The 21957-nt window shown below is 44.4% G+C and overlaps 1 protein-coding gene across 11 annotated transcripts in view; it reads left to right on the forward strand.

Moving 5' to 3' along the window:
• The first annotated feature begins 4990 nt into the window (after positions 1–4990).
• APBB2 (amyloid beta precursor protein binding family B member 2) overlaps positions 4991–21957 on the forward strand; it is a 420468-nt gene continuing 403501 nt past the window's right edge. For 9 of the 11 annotated variants that reach the window (XM_060188171.1, XM_060188176.1, XM_060188173.1 and 6 more), the window contains exon 1: positions 4992–5222. The gene's annotated coding sequence lies outside the window, so the exon portion shown is untranslated. Of the gene's footprint in view, positions 5223–21957 lie in introns of all 11 variants that reach the window. The other 2 variants (XM_060188179.1, XM_060188181.1) reach the window with 1 other exon arrangement.

A 21957-nucleotide genomic window follows, 5' to 3' on the forward strand; every position in this document is an offset into this window, starting at 1 on the left:
GGCTCACAGTAGTTTGTACACGTATCACATTTCCCAGTTTCCCACATAACAATTCAACCCCCACTAAGTCCTCTTCTGCCATCATGTTCCAGGACCTGAACCCTCCTCCTATATTTTCTGTGTAGAGTGATAATTTATTTTAGAGCACAAACTCCAGGAAAACTGCCTGGGTTCAAATTCCATTTCTGCCCTGAAATGTGTTGAGACTTAAGTTGGTTACTTTACATTCTCAAACTACGCTGCCTGTAAAGCAGTGGCAAAATGGCACCTACGTTGTAAAGAAATAGTGTCTCATACCTGCTAAGCACCCAAGAGTTTGGCTATTATCTAACTAGTACCTTGAAGTGAACACTTTCTAGTTTACTTCTGTATTTTGGCACTTATTTGACTATTTTTTGCATAAATAGAAGGCGGATGCCCTCAGATCTCTAAATGTCAGAACATTCCAAAAAGAAGAAGAAGAGGAGGAGGAGGAGGAAGAAGAAGAGGGGGAGGAGGAGGAGGAGGAGGAAGAGGAGAGGAGGAAGAGGAAGAGGAGGAGGAAGAAGAAGAAGATGAAGAAGAAGAAGAAGATAAAGAAGAAGAAGAAGAAGGAGAAGGAGAAGGAGAAGGAGAAGAAGGTGTTCTGCAAGATAGGGCTCTGAAGTTTTCTTACTGTAGGCATGAGTTTTCAGGTTATTTTTGTATTTCACCTTGATTTCCATTTTGTTGAAGCATTTTAAGTCTATACAGAGGCAAATTATAACCTTGATATTTTGTTGTGATCATTAACATTCCCCTTGGCTTAACCTCAGACAGTTCATGCATCATATGATCAAGCAACAATACCAGCGGCTCTACATGTTGACGGAAAAGATTTCTTGATGTTTTGAAGTTCTGAAGAATTTCATATCACTTTAATGGTAATCTCTAACACCTAGTCTCTTGTTATGTTAGAAGTGGTCTAATAGGGGAGTCAGGGAGTAGTAGCACAGTGGGTTAAGCACAATGGGTTAAGCGCACGTGGTGCAAAGCCGGTTTGAGCCCCCGGCTCCCCACCTGCAGCGGAGTCACAGGTGGTGAAGCAGGTCTGCAGGTGTCTATCTGTATCTCCTCCTCTCTGTTTTACCCTTCTCTCTCCATTTCCCTCTGTCCTAACAACGAGGACATCAATAACAACAACAATAACTACAACAACGAAAACAGCAAGGGTAACAAAAGGGAAAATAAATAAATTTTAAAAAGAAGTGGTTGAATAGTTCAAGGGTATTTAAAGACTAGTGACTTCAGAAGTTGCAACAAATAATAGGATCCCCTTTATTGTCACTAGTTTTGTACTCTGTAATCTTTGAATTGGAAGAATAGCCTGGTAATATATCCTTATACTCTGTATAGTGTATGTGTGTTAAACATATTCCCACCCCCCTCTATGAGATTAGAACGTCAAGAAACGTGTTAAAATGCCAATTCTGTCTCAGACTTGTGTGTTAAATAGGAAAAGTCATTTGCCTATTTGGGTCACAGAGGTTACAACCTCTGTAAAATTCAAGTTTATCCAGACTTGATTATAGAATTATTTAGGTATTCATCCAACCAAAATTCTTTACACCATTTCTCCTTTGAACTCCAAGGACTCACAGACACACAGAAACAGTTTTTTTTTTTTTTAACTTCCATGCTTTAATAAACATGCCTTTTAAACATTCTTGGAATTTTTCATTTCCTTGGAAAATAATTCACGAGTGAGTCAGCATGTCGTAAAGAAAAAAAAAAAAACCCACTCACAATAACTATCAAAATTGCATGAGGTAGTGAAACGAGAAATGATTTTCTTTGTAAACTGAAATGAAGAGGTAGAGGGCCCAATTACTTATTTATAAAATGCATGCTCGGTGGAAGGTTTTATGTAGCAGAACCAACGTGCAGTTACGGTATTTCTCAAGACCCAGAGGAAGTCCTCCCCAGGTTGCCTCAAAACTGTTGTTATTATAAAAGCTCCTTTCCGTGCTTGAAGGAGAAAATGCATGTGGAAGCTAGATGAAGGAAGGAAGCAAACAAGCAAAGGAAGGTTGCAAGCCTCCCCTTCACTCCCAGCCTCGCCGCCCGTCCTCTCGGGAAATACATAATTAAGGGAATTTCCTCCCGCAGCTGGGAAAGCTGGGTGGCCGTCTCCACGTCACTATTAGGGCAGCCAGGGATTTTGCTTCCCAGGCGGTGACTTCCCGGTTCCTCCCGCGGGTCCTCCCTGGGACATCGGATGTCACCCCCAGGATGGGGTGGGGAGCTAGACAGCACGGCGGCTGAGGGAGGGGCTGAAACATTTCCTGGGTGAGCGCGGCAGCCGGGCTGCTTCCGGAAGGCTGATTGCATCAGGTGTGGAGCTGGGCGCCTCCTGGGCCCAACCTGGCGGCCACCGCGCCTGCGCGCGCCGCCCCGCCCTGCTACTGCACACTCCACCGCGGGTTTTCCTCTCGGTCACCAGGAGACCATACAAGGAGGGGAGGTCACGGCCGGTTTGCACCCGGGCATCCTGTGAGTATAGGCAGCTGGATGCAACTCCTGGAGGGAATATCGTGCCTGGAAGGCTCAGAGGCCAGTCCAGTTGCTGCTGTTGATGTCCAGATGGTCTCAGGCTAATTTCTTTGCCTCCCTTGGATTTTTCAGTTCAGAGTCCGCATTTTTTCAAAGTGGGTTAAACTGCAGCCCCCCAACCCCCCTCCATGGCCCACACTCCATAGCTGGGTCTTGGGAAGCAGATGCTCTGTCCTAAGGGCGAGCACTTTCATGGGTTTACAGGGATCTCTCAGTGATTCCATTGTTTTTCTGCTGCAAGAAGGAGCAACATAACTGTTGGTTTCAAGATGGGTTTGAGGGAAATTGTGTGTATGTGTATAGATTTTAGGGGCACAAAAGCCAGAAACCTCTTTCTACAGGCAGCTCCCCCACCACTCATTCCCTGCAACCCCACTTAATTTTTTTCATTTTTATTTTTTAAATATTTGTTATTAATAGTTTGTTACAAGATTGTAAGATTACAGTGTATACTTTCACACCACACCCACCACCAAAGTTCTGTATCCCACCCTACTGCCTCCCAAAGATAACCACCACAGTCCTCACGAGTCTTTAAGCAGTTTGCTTGCTTCTACTTTGTTTGGATTTTTGGCAAGTTCATGTAAATCAGATCTCTAGATTCCACCTATGAGTGAAATCATCTGGTAGCTGACTTTCATCTCTACTTATTTCGCTATGCATAATCACCTTCAGTTCCATCCATTTTGTCCCAAAGGACACAATATCATCTTTTTAAAAAAAATAGTAATATTCCATGGGATATATAACAGATAACTTCTTTATTTTTTAAAAAGATTTGTTATTGCAGAAGATAGGAGAGAGGAAGAACCAGACATCACTCTTGGCACATGTGCTGCTGGGAATCAAATTCAGGACCTCATGCTTGAGAGTCTAATCCTTTATCCACTGTGCCACCTGCTAGACCAACTCCATAACTTCTCTAGCCAGTTGTCTGTTGGGGAACATTTAGGCTACTTCCACTCTTTGGCTATTGTGAATAATGCAGCTAGAACTTAGGGGTGCATATGTCTCTTCTAATTAGTCCACCCCAAACTTCAAACCTGTATCAGAGTCCTTATGAGGTAGTCCTGTATTAGCTTGTACACTTCTCACCTTGAAGGCCCCATGTTTAAAATGACATTTGAAGCATTTATCTGATGCATATCTCTCCTCTCTACCCGACTATAAGCTCTATGCAGACAGAAGAAATGGCTCACTCCATAGAGATTTAAGATTAAGACTTGTTCTAGAGGCTTGGGGAAGAAGAGAGTGGAAATGATTACTTTGTAGTTACTATTAATTTTTTAAAAGCATAATCCTGGACATTTGTACGTGTATGTATGTGTGGTCTGGTCCTCAGGCCAGCAGAACCAGCATCATCTGGGACCTTGGTAGACATTCATATACTAGGGTCCAACACAGACCTACTCTGACTCAAGGACTCTGGGAATGATGCCCAACAATCTGTTTTCATAAGTCCTCCAGGAGATTCTAAGTCAGGTTCAAGTTTGCCAATCACTGCACTGCTTGGACAGCAACCCTCAGAATGCTTTGAGAATGCCAATCCCAATGTCTCAGCCAGAAGACTGATACCCAAGTACTGAGAATCTATTTTTTAAATATTTATTTATTTCCTTTTGTTGCCCTTGTTGTTTTATTGTTATCGTTGTTGCATAGGATAGAGAGAAATAGAAAGAGGAGGGGAAGACAGAGGGGGAGAGAAAGATAAGACACCTGCAGGTGGGGAGCAGGGGTGCTGGAACCGGGATCCTTATGCCGGTCCTTGCACTTTGCTCCACCTGCGCATAACCCACTGAGCTACCTACCGCCTGACTCTCCCGAGAATCTACTTTTTAACAAGATTTTGCTTGTCTATCTACAATTCAAATTGTAGATAATATTTCTCTCTCTCTCTCTCTCTCTCTCTCTCTCTCTCTCTGTGTGTGTGTGAAAGGAAATTATGCTTAGCCCCTGCCCTGACTGCAGCTATGTTTCTTCATGGAGGAGATTTTGTTGTGATTTTGAGATCATGAAATGATGTGTGTGTGTGTGTGGTGGTTGCTTGGGATTTGAGAGATCTCCCCTACAAGTTGCACGCGGGTGGGTGTGGACAGTTTTCATCTGGGGACATTTTCTCATTATAAGGATATGGGAGAAAAGTCTAGCCAGGGATAAGGTTAGCCAACTGCCTTTCGATGCAGACAGACGCCACATAGAGGAGATTCTCGACCCCGTGTGTCTGGGCAGCCTGGCCTATCCAATTGTTTCCTTGCCATTTTAGAGGACTGGGATTCTGTGTCGCAGAGGGGCTGCAGCCTGGACCTGCAGGGGTCGCACTAGGAGCGTGGCCCTCCCCCAGTCCCGGAACCCGCCCGCCGCCCCGCCTTTCTCGCTCTACCCCCGCTGGACCGCCAGCTCCCCCCTCCCCCCCACTAGCCAGTGTTCGCGCAGCCGCCGCCAAAGCCCGGAGAAGTGGAATCTCGCCGGCGCCGCTCCCTGTTGGACTGGCTGAGTGGCTCTGGGCATGCTCAGTCGCGGGAGCTCGTCCTGGTCTCAAGTAGGAAGCTCGGAGCGCTACACCCGCAGCTGATCTGGGCGCTCCGGGGAGGGCGAGACTGAAGCGGAGCTGCCGGGCACCAGAGCCAAGGCGAGCGGCGCGCGCACCGCCGGTGAGCCCCGCTCTACCTTGCTTTTTGCCCCTGCACCTCGGGGCGACCCGGGAGTGCCTGGCGGGAGATCGGGCAGCGGCAGCGGCGTTGGGCCAGTGGCTGTGCTTGTTCCCGGCGGCTGCTCCTCTTTTCCCGGCCCCGGGGGCTGCGCGGCCACTGCTGCCCGCCCAGCCACAGCCGCAGCCGCAGCCGCAGCCACAGCTGCAGCAGCTGCCGCCTCATCTGCAGCGGGCGTCCGCTGCGGAGTCCGGTGCGCTCTGCTCCCCCGCCGCAGGGCCGGTGTCTGGGCGACTGCGGGCTCACTCCTAGACTTCCATCCGTGCTGCTTCCCGGCGCCCTCTTCCTCGGCAGCCCAAGCTTGGCAGGGCGTGGGGTGGGGGCGATCGGGCTGGAAGGGCTGCGCCCGGGTGGGGGCTGAGGAGGGGCAAAGTGAGGGTGGGTACAGGCGCAGAGGAGCGCACACCCCCTAGCCCTGGCACTGGCCTCTGCTGTGCGCCCGGGCTCTCTTCCAGGGCGGCTGCGCGCTCTTGCCGGGGAGTTAAGAGACAGGGCTGGTATCTCCGGGATTCCCAGACTAGCCAGTGCGAGATCTAAAGGTGGGTGGGGGCTGGGGGGGGGGCAGGGGGAGAAAGTTCAGTTCCCGTCTCGGAGGTAGAAAGAGCATTTTAACTAGAAAATGGCTGTGCAAAGAGGCCCGGAATTGGGGAGGCTCACCGGTGGACCTCCAAAGCTCTTTTGCCGCCCGGCGTGGGGAATGGAGGGTTGAAGGCTAGAAATGACATTTGTGCGGCGAGGACGTTGGTGGACGGAGGGGAAGAGATGGGGAGACCCCCAGAAACAATGACAGGGGTTCCCGATCTTAGGTGACTAGCTCTGTCTAGCACTGGGGAGTCAGGCAAAGAGCCCAGGGAACGTGACAGTTGACTTAAAAATAATTGGCTTGGAGAAATCAGATTTAGAGTTGAGGCCGTTTTGTTGGCAAGTTCTGCTCAGGTTAGAGCCACGATGATCAAGAGATTTTTTTGAATGGGATCGAGAGGCTGGGCATGGCCCAAATTGGGAGGAGAGTAAGGTCAGCGCGACTGGAGGCAAGACAGGGCTAAGTTCTGGGAAGGCAGTTTTGTTTGAGAAGTCCCTCAGCCACTGTTGACTTTGGTGAAATACCTAAAGGATCATCATAAAATGATGCCAGCAGTGGCATTTGAATTCCACAGAACCAGAAAACTTTGAGGTTCACGTTTGTTTATCATTCTTTTTATTAACTCTTACGCTAATTTTTTTTTTTTTAAAGTGTTATCCTGATCTGAGCTTCTGCCTTTGGGCCCCTTCGCTATTTGATCCTGCTTCCCTTGAATTGGGCTTATATTTAAAAACTGTACTCCAATGCATGTAGCTGGCCTTTCAGAATCCTTGAAAGGGGATTTCTGTATGAACTTAGGTAGCAGCTTTGTTGTGCTTTTCAGTTTGTTGCCTGAAAGCAATATTTATTTCACGGCTGTTTATTTTCACTTGAAGTATCCTAGAAATGGCACCGTTTTTAAAGAGTGACATTTGTCAAGATGATGAAGCTCCAGGTTTCGGTGGTGGTGGTGGTGGGGGGGGGATCCTGAAAGAACACAGGTGGCGGTAGAGCACAACGCGCTGGATACACAGCATCTATTGTGGTTCTTTTGTTACGTTTACTGTGTGACCTCCCAGAATCTACTCAGCTTCTTCCTCAATTTGAGATATCCCTAGATACCTTCTCAGAGACTATGAATAAGAACTCGGAATTGGAGACCCTTTTCCGAGGAAGATGTTTCCTTATTAGATTTTCATTCTGTCTTCCAGAGGTGGCTTTTGACAAAACAATTCACTTCCAAGGAGTCAACATGATTCTGCTTACTGAAACTTTATAAAGTGGTAGTGGAAAAAATGATGAGCTGAAGTATAAAAGACATTTTTAAAACACTTAATTGGAATAACAAGAATACTGAATTACTTAGGAAAAGACTACAAACTATTGCAAGAATCCTCATATCATGTTTCAATATTTTAGTGACTGGTTTCTTTTCCTGCCACCAGACTAACAGACTCTTTTTGTCTTAGCAGAAATTAAGTTTGCCATAATGTTAAAATACTGTTTGTTATGTTGATTAGTTTAGTTTCAAAAAGCTCCATTTCTCTTTTAAGGAAAAAAAAAGGAATGCTGTGTCTGTATACCATTTTCATTTATACTTTTGAAATAGCTACTCAGGAAAAACCTTCTGAGAAGGTTTTTCTTCTCAGTTTTCTGGTCAGTTCTTTATATGTCAGTTGAAATTTTTAAAAGAATTTTCTTTATTGGGGTATTAATGGTGTGATTAAACAGTAAAATACAATATTTTGTACATGCATAACATTTCCACTTAACAATACACCCCCCACTAGGTCCTCCTCACATGTCAGTTGAAATTTTAAACATAAGAATAAATCAATTAGCTTTCTTATTATTCTGATTTACTTATTTATTTTGATAACACAGGTAGGTCACACTTTTGTGATTCCACTCCTTTGGATGTTTTATTTTTACTCTTATTTTAGAGAGAGAGAGAGACACTGACCAAAGTAAAACTTCACCATCTGTGGACATTCCCCTAACACATGGTATTACCATGTGGTGCTGGGGTATGATGTCAGGGCACTGCCTACTCTACTGGGTGAACTGTCTTCTGGTCCCTGGCTTCCTTTTTATTCAATAAACATTCTCTGTGGAACATTTTTGATTTGCTGTTCAGAATTATATTTGATTGGAAAAGCATGCCTTCCAAATGACTTGAATGTTTTGAAGAAGCTTCCATCCAGATTTAGAAATGGTGTGTTCATTCATTTTCAGCAATGTTGTGCTACCAAACAGATGAACTTAAATGAAAAGAAGATAAGTCTAGATCACCCATTTCCATTTTGTTGCGATTTTGTTTAATTTTGATGTTGCTTGTACACATTTTGCATGTTGATACAAGCCGAACTAGCTTGTGAGTGTTAGAGTAACGGACTTTCCTTAATCAAGATGAGGGCAGATGGTTTGTTGGAAAGACCTTGGACCAGGTTGTCACCATGCTGGCCTTCTGTGGTTTAGTTACTCCGCTGCTGCATCAGTTGACTTTGTGATCTTGGTAAAGGCAGGACTTTTCTCTGGACCTTAGTTTTCTCATCTGTGAAGTGGAGGGATTGCAGTGGAACGCATCCTTTGCATTTCCTTTGGGTCCTTTTTATCCTAGTGTGGAGATCTGTGATGCAATCACTTGAGAAGTGTATGTGTGGGAACTTTCTTTAGATCAGTAGATGAGGCCAGTTGACTTTGTGGGTTGCTAAATCTGGTCTATTTAGCTTTGCTGAATGCATTTCCTCATTACTATTATTTTTGGGTTCAATTCCTGCCCTCTTTTTAGCTTTCTTTTAATTTTTAAAAAAAGATTTAATTAGGGGGCTAGGCAGTAGCGCAGCGGGCTAAGCACACATGGCGCAAAGCGCAAGGACCAGCATAAGGATCCCAGTTCAAGCCCCCGGCTCCCCACCTGCAGGGGACTTGCTTCACAAGTAGTGAAGCAGGTCTGCAGGTGTCTATCTTTCTCTCCTCCTCTCCGTCTTCCCCTCCTCTCTCCATTTCTCTCTGTTCTATCTTAGAAAAAAATATTTAATTTATTTCTAATTAGAGAGATACAGAGAGAAAGATAAAAAGAGAGAGACCAGAGTACTGCTCAGCTCTGGTTTTGGTGGTGCTGGGGATTGAACCTGGGAGTTCAGAGTTTCGGAGAGAAAGATATAAAGAGAGAGACCAGAGTACTGCTCAGCTCTGGTTTTGGTGGTGCTGGGGATTGAACCTGGGAGTTCAGAGTTTCGGGCTCATATGAAAGTCTTTTGTATAACCAGTATGCTGTCTTTCTAGTTTTTTTTTCTTTTGTTTTTGTTTTTTTCAATTTTTGTCAGAGTGCTTGTCAGAAAATTCACTCTTTGTGACCCAGCCCGGTGTAGGTAGCAAATAAGATAATGAGTAGTTTGAGTAAGCAGGCTAGATGTTTTTAACTGTTTTGTAGCATCTTCTGAAGGGACACTTGTCTTGGGTTTGAATAGTCTGAGAGAGGAGCCTCTTCCAGGACTGCAGGGAAGTGTATCCTGTGCCTATAGATGTGAAATATTTCCAGGCCGTTACCGTGTCCCCAACCTGCCCACTCCTTGATCACAAATGCAGCCCTTGTCTCTGGAGTAAACTCATCTCCATCATTTTGCTTTAGCACCATCATTGGAGCAGGTAGGTCACTTTGGTTGACTGCTTCAGTGCTTGATGACTATCAGAATGAGTCTACTGTCTTAACTAGGTGATGGGTTGATTTAATTTTTTCTTTTCTTTTCCTTTTTGGCTAGTTATAATGATGGGGCAGAGAGCAAAGGAGACTCATCCTTTTTTTTTTTGGACAAGAGTGGGTGTGTTAAGGGCGGTATAGTTGTAAGTTTGGAAGTTGGTTTTTGGGTTGTGAAGAAGATGGCACCCCTGCCACATACCAGACTTGCATGGTCGAAGTCTTAGAGGCCCCAGATTCAATCCCTGACACAGCCACATATCAGAGATGAACAGTACTTTTACTTCTGCCCCTCCCATCAAAATAAATTAACAAATCTTTAAACAATCAATTATTTTAAATGTGGGACTGGGGCCTTGCTCGCAAATCACCTTTTTTTTTTGTTACCCCACCGAACCAGAGCTTTGTGCATGTGCAATTTCACTCCTTGTGGGGCTGCTTTTTCATTCAGAGAGACATACAGAGAAGGAGAGATACCACACCCTTGGTCTTGTGCTACTTCTTATATAGTACCAGAGCTCGAACCTGAGTTACTCACCTAGCAAGGCATGTACCCAAACTGGTGATCTACCCCTCCACCCCTCCACCCACCTCCAGCCTACTTTTTCATTGTTAAAAAAAATGGTTACATAGAGGGAAGAGAGAGACACCATATTGCTCCACCTTCCATGGTGTGTCTTTCACTGTCATGGTGTTCCCATGTGGCGCCAGAACATGAACTCAGGGCATTGTCCTTGGTAAGGTATGCACTCTCTGCATGAGCTTTCTCCGGGCCTTCTTTTGGTGTTTTTAGTGCAGTTTGCTTTCAAGATGCTCATGAAACTCAGTCTCAATAAACCTTTAGATGAGAAAGGCGAGAAGCCTGATTATTTTATTCAACTTTTTATTTATTAATGAAAGTCAAAGAGAAAGAAAATTAGAACATCACCTGGCATATGCAGTGCTGGGATCAAACCATGGTCTTATCCACTGTGCCATTTCCTGAGCCAAGAGGAACCCGAGTTACTAGTCAGACTTCAGTAATTGATACTAAACAGGAAGTGAGTACAGTGCTTTCATTAGTTACCCTCTTCCAGGGGTGCTGGCTCCCTGGTGGGAGGAGAGCAGAGAAACTCCAAAGAGATGAGAGCTGAAAGAGAAGAAGGGAATTGAAGGTAGAATATCAAGTTATCACAGTTTAGCAAGAAGCACCAAGCCTGGGTCAGTTTCAAAGAGAGACCTCTGGGCATAGAGTTGCAGAAGACATTTCCTTTCTATGTAATCTTTCTGTCATGTGTGATTCTCACCCAGTCCTCTAAGCTTAGAACAAGTGCTAGGGTAGGTGTTGCTTTCATAATGAGGAACAAAGTCCCAGTTTGTAAATGGTTCATGTAGCGATCCATGGGGACAAAGATGAAAGGAGGACATGGAAAAGTGAATGCCGTGGAATTGTGGCTCTTTTGCTTTATTGTGTGTTATTAGGTCGACAGTGATTGTAACTAAGCGGAACCAACCTTTCAGTCCTCTGCCTCTTCTGTAAGCATCTTGCAAAACTTTATCAACCATTTGACATTTGAAGTTTCTGAAGTGTGACTTTATTAGAAAATGTAGGGAGTGGGGCAGTAGTGCAGTGGGTTAAGCGCACGTGGCATGAATCGCAAGGACAGGCATAAGGATCCCAGTTCCAGCCCCGGGCTCCCCACCTGCAGAGGAGTCGCTTCACAGGTGGTGAAGCAGGTCTGCAGGTGTCAGTCTTTCTCTCCCCCTCTCTGTCTTCCTCTCCTTTCTCCATTTCTCTCTATCCCATTCAACAATGACAATATCAATAACAACAATAGTAACTATAACAACACTAAAACAAGGGCAACAAAAGGGGAAAAAAGCAACAAAAAAAAAAGAAAGAAAGAAAATGTGTTTCAGGAGTACTTAGAGTGGGAGGAAGAGTGGTAAGTGTGGGGGTTGCTTTTTGCCCTTTTCAAGTTGACTAAAGGGGTTGGTTGATAGCTCATCCAGTAGGTGTGCTATACTGTGAGACTTACCAGGCACAGAATACTAGATTGAAGCCTGGGCATCATAGGGGAGCACCATACTAGGAGAAAGTTCCATGGATGGTGAACTAGTGCTGTGCTGTCTCCCCCCATCTTTCCATCTCTGTCTGACTCTCAATGAGAAGTAAAGTCAGGGCTGGGTGGTGAGGCACCTGGTTAAGTGCAACATCTATAAGGACCAGAGCGTAAGCCGCAGCTCCCCACCTACAGGGGATATACTTCATGGACGGTGAGGCAGGTCTGCAGGTGCCTATCTCTCTCTCTCTCTCTCTCTCTCTGTCTCTATCTCCCCACCCTTCTGAATTTCTCTCTGCACTGTCAAGAAAAAATTGGGGTAGGGGAATGGTGAAAATGACCGCTGGGAACAGTGGATTTGTCCTACCGGCACCAAGCCCCAGCATTAACCCTGGGCAAAAAAGGTAAAGGTAGTGAGAAAAAAATCAGCTTGGGAGTGGTGGAATCATGGATGTGTGAGGCCCCAGTACTGCTAAAAGTAAACACATGAATAAAAATGAAAAGTTGACTAAAAGAATGCAGTTTTGGAACTAAACTAGAAGCATATACTTAGAAGGATAAGGTAGAAGAAAGTGGGGGGGGCATGGCTGAGGGGACACTTGACATTGAGATATTCAAAATCACTGCCTTATAAATCAGAGCTGTATTTCCACTCAGTTTAAAGTACCTGACTTTTAGGGCAGGGAGGAAACATAGTGGTTATGCAAATAACTTTCATGCCTGAGGCTCCAAGGTCCTAGGTTCAATCCCTGACATCACCATAGATCAGAGCTGAGCAAATGCTTTGTTAAAAATAATAATACTGGGGGCTGGGGGGTAGCACCCCGGGTTAAGTGCACATAGTGCGAAGCGCAAGAATCCAGGTTAGAGCCTCTGACTCCCCACCTACAGGTGGCTCGCTTGGCAAGTGGTGAAGCAGGTCTGCAGGTGTTTTTCTTTCCACCTCTCTGTCTTCCCTTCCTCTCTCAGTTTCTCTCTGGCCTATCCAACAGCAACAATAGCAGCAGCAGCAACAACAACAATGGGGAAAGAAGTGGCCTCCAGGAGCAGTGGATTCATAGTGCCCTGGAGGCAAATAATAATAATAACAACAACAGCCACAGATTTCCTTCTGTATGCAGAGTGTGGTACTAGCTCTGTGCCTATTAGTTGGTGACATTTTCATTGCCCTAACTGAAGTGATAGTGGTAACAACATGTGTGTGTTCAAACTAGATGTGTCCTCTGTGCTCAGGTTCTACCCTTTTAATTTGGGTATAAGGTTTCTTTTATGAAATGATAAGAATATTTGTATTTGGAAGCTTACTGGTGAATAAATGACTACATTTGGAAGCTGGGCCTGCTTTTGGGGTCCCTTGGCCAAACTATGGAGCTCATGTATGGGCTGAAGGAGCCTCTAGCCTTCCAGGAATGCAGAGTTTCTGGTCCAGACCCCAATTCCTAGGAGCTGAGAAGGAGCTAATTTTGCAAGTGTTCTGGGAACCAGCAAACATTTTTGAGTTATGGCTCAAGAATAACAAGACAAGTGCCAAGATGAAAGATGAGGGTCTGAGAGAACGGAAAGGACAAGTGAGTGAAATGTGAGTTTCTTTGCATGTAGGCCTCTTGCCGCCAAGCATCTCACCTTAGCAATGTTGGTCTGAGTGATTCTAGGAAATGCACATGGAGTGGAAGCCAGAGCACCAAGGCCTGTGTGGTAGCCCTCTGGCTTAGGACTCCTACAGTGTCACAGCCTCCAGGGTAAGCTTTGACTAGCACTGGAGGAAGCCTACCAGTATGTGGAGTTGCTACAATTCATCTGTAGTTTTGATGGCTTTTGAGGGATGGTGGGAGAGTAAAATAAACCAACTCAAATTAATGCAGAGTTTTAAAGAGTAGTTTAATAGAGTAGTTTAGTAGTTTAATAGTAGAAAGTAATGTGTTTCCAAATAGTATTTTTTAAAAAAAATCTGTGCATAGGAATAACTAGGCCTCATTGCTCTTAGTAATATATTGTTAACTGTTGTAATAAAAAAATAAAGGATGTTGGCTGTGTACAGCTGGAGAGGGTTTAAAAAATCAAAGCTTTATTAGGGTGGTACAGTAGGACAGAACATATATTTTAGACTGTTAGGGTCCCTCCATCCTCCCCCATTTGTAGATGAGGAAACTGTACTTCAGAAAAGTTAATGGACTTGCTCAGACCCTAACCAAAGCCAGAGTTCTTTCCAACACACCTTGGAACTTTCTGAAATTCAGCACTTGGGTGAAAATTTCATCTTTCATCCATGTAAAAGTGTACATTAATCTAAATCCGCACACTTTACAGTGGAGTGCTCCCAGCAGCCTTTTTTTCCTCCTCCTCGCTTTCTTTCCCCTCCTCATCCTTCTTCTCCTTGTTCCTTTTCCTATTCTACGTCCTCCTCCTTCTCCTCTTCCTCCATCCTATTTTATTTGATAGAACAGAGAGAAATTGAGAGGGGAGGGGAGATAAGGAGAGAGAAAGAGAGAGACTTACAGACCTGCTTCATCATTTGTGAAGTATCTCCCCTGCAGGTGGGGAGTGAGGACTTGAACCTGAGTCCTTATGCATGGTAATGTTTATGCTCAACCAAATGTGCCACACCAGTCAGGAAATTGTAGGAATTTGGTGGTTATGAACTAGGATCTTGGGGTTCCAGTACTGCTTTGCAATTTTATAACCACATCACTGTGGACAATAGAAGTGTATTTGGACAGTTTATCCAGTGCCTCAGTTCCCTAGCCCTTAAGTGGAAATACTAATGGTGGCTGCAGGATAATGATGGCATAGAGATTTAGTGAGTTAATATATAATGACTCAGAACAATAGTTGACATGACAAAAAAAACCTTACATAGTTATTGTGAGGGGGTGGGCAGTGATGCCTCCAGTTAACCATTATGCTATCTCCCACCTTTTAATCAGAATTTTTAATTTCACTGTAAAGAGTTTGGGTTTGGAGAATCCAGGGCAGCTGGGCTTGTGACACCACCTCTCAGCATGCTTCTCTGTTAGAGGAAGGCATTGTTTTCTTGTTCCTTGTTGTCCCTGCATTTTATTTTCAGCTATTGAAACTTCTTGAATCTAGAACCTTTGCTAGCTTTGCTTCTCATCCTCCCCCACCCCTGGGACCCAAATTTATGCCCTTAATAAACCTTCCCACTAGAGGACTCAGAAATATACTTATGGTTTTCCTTAAGCCTGTCTATTTCGGGCATGGTGAGAAAACGGGAAGCAGGTCAGAGATGGTGCATTCCTTTCTGACTCTTACAGCTCTTTGTTGTACAATTCTGTGCAGGATTGAGAGGCAGGTGGTGGTGACTGCTTAGTAACTCTTCCCTCTACGCCCACCAGCTCCACCTCCCCCCCCCCCCCCAAGCTAGGTGCCTCCTACTTCCAAAATACTCTTTAATTGGGTCACAACACTAGCTATCTGCCTGTAACTTGCTCTAAATGCCAAAGCAAAGACACAGACTCTATCAATGGGCCCTGATGTGTCTCCCTCCCTGGCATTAAGGCTCTGCAAAGTTGCTCTGAAAACAAGAGAACGCCTCTTGGTTAGGTGGCAGTCTCACTAGTGGCATAGAACTATGTCATATTTTGGGGGTCGGGCGGTAGCGCAGTGGGTTAAGCGTACAGGTGCAAAGCGCAAGGACAGGCATAAGGATCCCAGTTCAAGCCCCCGGCTCCCCACCTGCAGGGGAGTCGTTTTGTAGGCAGTGAAGCAGGTCTGCAGGTGTCTGTCTTTCTCTCCCCCCTCTGTCTTCCCCTCCTCTCTCCATTTCTCTCTGTCCTATCCAACAATGAATGACATCAACAATAACAATAATAACCACAACAAGGGGCAACAAAAGGGGGAAAAATGGCCTCAAGGAGCAGTGGATTCATGGTGCAAGCACTGAGTCCCAGCAATAACCCTGTAGGCAAAAAAAAAAAAAAAAAAAAAAAAAAACTATGTCATATTTCCATTGGCAAAAGTGCCCAAACTCATGGTCCTTTCTGACTTACCATGGGAAGTTGAGCTCATGGACTTCGGTCAAGAGATCACATTGCTCAACTTCCATAATCGGTAGATTATGGTATTGTAAGTTTTTTTTTTCCACTTTTTTCAGTGCTATCAACAGCCTAGAGGAACATTACATTCAGATGTAAAGTTCTGCAATTCCTCCTCCATGACTCTTGAGTGAGAGTAGTGGCTTCTCATTTCCTCTTGGCTTGTTCTGCTCCATTCATCTAGTTTGGCCTCTCTGGTGCTGGGCTGTGGTCCAGATGTAGCACGTGGAAAGTGACCAGGCCTGCCCCAGCCTCTGCCTCTTGGATGCTCAGTCTGAAAGGAAAGACCAACAGCCAGATGACTAACCAATGAGATAAAGGCTCCCCAAACTCACTGGTGACTCTGTCTGGAGACACGTGCCCTGGCTGGGTGTGGGAAATGTGTCTGAAAAACCTTCCTAGCAGAAGTGGGGTGCTTACTCTACCCTTGTGGCATGTCCATCTCTGCAGTTGCAGGAGGGGCTTCTGCTCTCCAGCTCCCCACTGAAAACCCCAAATCATGTGTGATAAACTTACTCCTTTGTTTCCTTCCCATCACTGTCACCTCTCACATAGGAGCCTAAAGTTGTTTTCTTGGTGGGCTTTCTTTCTTGGTCTGTCCTCTCCACAGCCTCCAAGGTGATCTGAAAATTCCTGAAGGCCTGGGCAAACTCTTCCCAGCCTTCTGGGGGCTCTCAGCTCTGCTGATCTCAGGATGAAGCCCCCTGCCCCTCGGCTCTGCACTTGCTACCCTCCACTGTTACCCTCCATCATCATCTCACCAGATCCTGCTCCAAGCAGAAGCCACGTTCCCAATACCACCCACCTTCCGGCTTTTCTTCTCTGTTCTCATAGCCTGCAGCCATCTTTCCATCTATTTCTCTGCTTGACTGTGATTAAGTAACTTAATCATCCTCCACTTTAGTGTGAGTCACAGTGACCTTCAGAGTTTATGAAACTGTTGCCAGCCCCACCCCAAGTGTTAGTTGGTACTTTTAATCCAGGTGATGACGCTGTGCTGCTGCCAAGGGGTTTGAGGACCACACCTGGCAAAGCACAGGGATACACATCACCTGGGGTGGGGTGATGGGTCTTCATACTGCCACCTCATATACTTCCCATCTTTGTTGCCAAGCTGCATTCTTTCCTGGCTTCTCCTCTGGTTTATTTATTTATTTATTATGGGATAGAGACAGAGAGAAATTGAGAGGGGTGGGGGAGATAGGGAGAGAAACAGAGAGACACCTGCAGCCCTGCTTCACCACTCCTGAAGCTGTCCCTTTGCAGGTGGGGACCAGGGGCTTGAACCTGGGTCCTTGTGCACTGTAATGTGTGTGCTTAAGCAGGTGCATCACAGCCTTGCCTCCTTTCCTCTGGTTCTTAAGCCACTTGCTCCAGGGATGACACTGTTGCTTCTTCATCTTTATGTTTGTTATCTGTGCTTTAAAGTCCTGGTTGCTAATAAGAGCTGTCAAAAGTGAATATATATGAATGAAAAAGACTTTTGTTAATGAAGACTTCCATCAGGATACTCCAGAACGTTTTCAGCAGCTAGTGCCACTGAGCATGTGATGGTATTAACATTGTGATCATATAAACGTGGCATGATGTCAATAAGGCCACCATGAGTTTAGGTAGCATAAAGAGCCAATTAACTTTGTGGTTTTGTGTCCAGGTTTTATAAAGTGATAGGAGAGGACTCATTTTAAACTCTTTATTGTTTCTGGGGTGACTTAAAGATAAATAGTTTTTTGGGGGGTTGGGCGGTAGCGCAGCGGGTTAAGTGCACTTGGCACAAAGCGCAAGGACCGACATAAGGAACCCGGTTTGAGTCCCTGGCTCCCCACCTGCAGGGAAGTCGCTTCACAAGTGGTGAAGCAGGTCCGCAGGTGTCTATCTTTCTCTCCCCCTCTCTGTCTTCCACTCCTCTCCATTTCTCTCTGTCCTATCCAACAACGACAACATCAACAACAATAATAACTACAACAACAATAAAAAACAACAAGGGCAACAAAAGGGAAAATAAAATTCAAAAAAGATATATAATTTTGGGACTTGGGAGGTGGCTCAGCAGACAGAGCATAGGACTTGGACAGGGAGGCCTGAAGGCCTGATGCTCACACTTACGCCTGCATATGCTTGTAACAGAGCTCTGGTCTGTCTTTCTCCTGAAATAAATACATCTATAAAAAAATGTAACTTTCTTACAAGTGACTCATTATGAAAATATGTATCCAAAGCAAATGCAGATGCCATTTAACTTAGAAATTCGAGTCATAAACAGGGCCTCATTATTTCAAACAATAAATCTTATGGAACCAAAAGTAAATATAACCAGATGTTCTAAATAATCATTTCTCCCAGTCAGAGGGAAGAATAGAGTATTTCATTTGCTTACTCATTCTGCAAATGCTAGCTAAAAACCTACTGTGTGCCAGTAGGTCCTGGGAGCAAAATGAATAAAAGCATTCTTTGCTGCCTTGGTAGCAGATGCCATGGGTAATGAGATACAAAGTGCCTATTAGGTTCCCTTATATCCGTGGTCTTAGTAGGTGACTGTTAACATGAGTTCTGAGTGGTGGCAAATGATGACCAGGTTACAATTATGACTTGGAGGGGGTCGGGCGGTGACTCAGTGGGTTAAGCGCATGTGGCGCAAAGCGCAGGGACTGGCGTAAGGATCCCGGTTCGAGTCCCCGGCTCCCCACCTGCAGGGGAGTCGCTTCACAGGCGGTGAAGCAGGTCTGCAGGTGTCTATCTTTCTCTCCCCTTCTCTGTCTTCCCCTCCTCTCTCCATTTCTCTCTGTCCTATCCAACAACGAATTGCGTCAACAAGGGCAATAATAATAACCACAACGAAGCTACAACAAGGGCAACAAAGGGGGGAAAAATGGCCTCCAGGAGCGGTGGATTCATGGTGCAGGCACCGAGCCCAGCAATAACCCTGGAGGAGGAAAAAAAAAATTATGACTTGGAAAGGAGCAATTTTAGGTCAGAGAATGGTACAGAGGACCTCCCTGTAACATACCTCATCAAGGAGCACTTCTTCTAGCGTTTGCCCTTCTTCGTAGCCAGTCAACAGCGTCAGGTTGAGCCTGATGTAAAGTTTCGAGACCTCAAGGAGCACTAATGCCTCTGTTTTCCCGAAGATTGGATTGATGTGGCCTTATAGCACCTGCTTGCTTATTCAGTCCTCAGCACCTACTGCTTCCATGGCCTATAGAGTAGAGCTTTCCAAAGTGTGTCTATTGAATCCCAAGTAATTGGAAATGCATCATGCCATCAGGTCAGGTTCAGAGAACTGCATTTTCTCTCTCTCATTATCTTTTGTGGAAAGTCTTGCAAAGATGCTCCTAAGTTTATGGGCCTCCTTTGCACCAGGTCCTCTGTGATAGTGCTTCCTGGTGCACATCTTGGACAGCCAGCTTTGAAGATGCTACTTCCTGCTTACCTGGAAGAATGTTTCACACAATGTAGATGTGTCCTCCTCCACCTTCCACTCATCCTTTGCGGGCTTTCTGCCCATTGTGGAGATGGCAGGGGCTCCATTGGAGCCAGGGCTTTCTTCCCTTTGTTTTCCTCATATCTTGTGCCCAGTTCATCAGTGCCACTAACTTGGATGCAGAAGGAAACAGACAGGGCCCAGGAGATTATTGCTTCTTTGCTGCATTCAGGGAGGAGCCAGCTCTCATGTCATGAGGGACACAAACTGTTTTTGCACATGGTTTAGCTTCTGTTGGATTAATGGAGAATGATTTTTTAAAAACATATTTTATTTTTTTATGAGAAAGATAGGAGGAGAGGAAAAGAACCAGGCATCACTCTGGCACATGTGCTGCTGGGGATTGAACTCGGGACCTCATGCTTGAGAGTCCAAAGTTTCATCACTGCGCCACCACCCGGAATACAATGGAGAATGATTTTTAAAGAAATATTTATTTCTTACATATGAGAGAGTTTCAGATGACATGCAGAGAAAGGGATAGAGAGAGAAACCAAAGCACATGACACCAGTGATGGAACCAGGAACTCTAGGCATTCAAGTCCCATCCCCTATCAGTTGACCTATTTCCCTGGCCCTGGAGAATGATTTTTTTAAACTCAAATCTTTTAAAGTGTGATTTCATTCTGTTTTCTTTTGGGAGCAAAACCTTTGCCCCAGATGTCAGTGGACTTTGAGTGACAGTAGGGAGAGAGCTGGAGTTCCTAAGGATAAGCTTGAGGTATGAGAAAAATAAACTTGGGGGTTAGACTTCTTTCACACCATACAGGACTTTTGCTGAGATTTTTGGAATTTTAATCCTCACTTTAAAATATTGACTTTTAGATTTACTTTTGGTTGAAGTTTATTTAGTTTTGGAACTTCCTGAAGTTGGAACAGATGGACCAAGCCTGTGTTTTTGAAGAGCTTGATTCTCTGCTAATCTTTATGGTTCTACTTTGACATAGTAAGCTATGAAAGGGACCAGGTGGGGCAAGTTCTCTGAAAACAGGCTGTTGGCTCAGTTGTCAGGGGTTGGGAGAGGCACCTAGTTAGTGTTGGGATAATTTCCAGAAAGATGCAGTGGGTTGAACTGAAAAGGGGATTAAATAAATTGCAGATATATATAAGAGTCTCAGGAAAAGCCCACTCCAGGAAGGGACCAGGTTAGGGCTTGGAGTCCCTAACGGGATCTTTCTCTGTCTAATAACTTAGAGTGTGATGGGTTAGGAATATGGAACTGTGAACACAGCCCTTTGGGTTTCCCATTGTTGGGTTATTCCATTTTCTTGGTGTTTGTACTCTCCACAAATGCAACAGGGAGTTTAATGTGAACGGTGAGCATTTTGGAATTCATTATCCCAGACTTTAAGGGTAGAAACTCCTATGTTCAGTGGTTTGAGAAGAAAATATATTAATAGTGATGCAACAAAAGTGATTCTCTTCTAAGACCCAGCAGTTGAGTCAGTGCTATTTTCTAAAAATACCTCCCCCCAAGCAAACAAAAAAACTTCAAAGTCACCTCCTGCTGACTTGAGTTTTATTTATTTCTGCTTAAATCATTTTTCTTTACTGGTACTAGATCCTGCTGTCTGGTAGATTTTACAAGCTGCACATAAAAATAAGAGACAAAAACAAGACATGGAGTTTTATTGACTTTTACCCCCTCCCTTGTTTCTGAGAAGGTGTAGATTGTAAGAAAAACCAATAAAAAACAGAGTGTTGATTTGTGGCATTACCACTATATTTCTTGCAAAGAAAATAGAATTTTTATTAAATGCCTTTGTGCTGTTTTCTGTGGAGAAAGATAATAATAAAATGGAGGGCCACATTTGGAATTTATATACATTTTCCTTAATATTTAAATAACTTTTATGTACATGTGTGAAGGCGTTGCCTTCTTCCTGCAAGACCAACTATGATTCAAGATGGTACTGTAGTGTTGAACAATTTCCCTATCATAGAGTGAAACTTTGGGAACGCTTATCATGTCTATGTTAGGAGAGCTAGACAGACACTTGTGTTCATGAAAGCACATTTATTTTGCTTTGCTATTGATCTTAAAAGTTAATATTTGAGATGCCTGGAGATAAATCATTTTGATAGATGGTTAAAGAAGAATTAACTCAATATAAGTACAATAACTTCATTTGCACAAAACCAGAGATTATGAGAGAATAAGTAAAAATGAAATGAAGTGGTTCTGGGTAGGATTGTGGCTGATTTTTGCTGAGTCTTTTTGCCCCCCCCCCCCCAGCATCCTTTAGTGTTTACATGTAGTTTAAACAATGAGTTAATGGGAAAAAATTTAACCTGTTTATATTTATTTCCTCTAAAGAGTATGCATTTCATGGATATATATTTTTTAAGGGGACTGAGAACAAGAAAAGGACTGATACTATGCTTAGTGAAGTAAGTCCGTAACGGAAAAATATTGTGTGAATGTACTTAAGCGGTTTGTAGAGAAGTCAGACTCATAGAGAAAGCATAGAAAGCCCTTTGCCAGGAAGGATCAAGGTTATGAGAGGTCATTTTAAATGGACCCACAATGACCTTGGGTCCATACTCCCAGAGGATTAAAGAATAGGAAAACTATCAGGGGAGGGGATGGGATACGGAGTTCTGGTGGTGGGAATTGTGTGGAGTTGTACCCCTCTTATCCTATGGTTTAGTTAATATTTCCTTTTTTTATAAATAAAATATTGAAAAATGGACCTAATGTCAGTCAGAGAAGATGAAAAAGTTCTCAGTATGTATAGTGGTGAAGCTAGCACAATAGTACAAATATAACTAATGCCATAGAACTGTACACACCCAAATAAAGTAGCAGCTTTCACTATGGACTTTGTGCCACACTAAATA

The sequence above is a fragment of the Erinaceus europaeus genome, chromosome 3, assembly GCF_950295315.1.
Source record: "Erinaceus europaeus chromosome 3, mEriEur2.1, whole genome shotgun sequence".
Classification (NCBI taxonomy): domain Eukaryota; kingdom Metazoa; phylum Chordata; class Mammalia; order Eulipotyphla; family Erinaceidae; genus Erinaceus; species Erinaceus europaeus.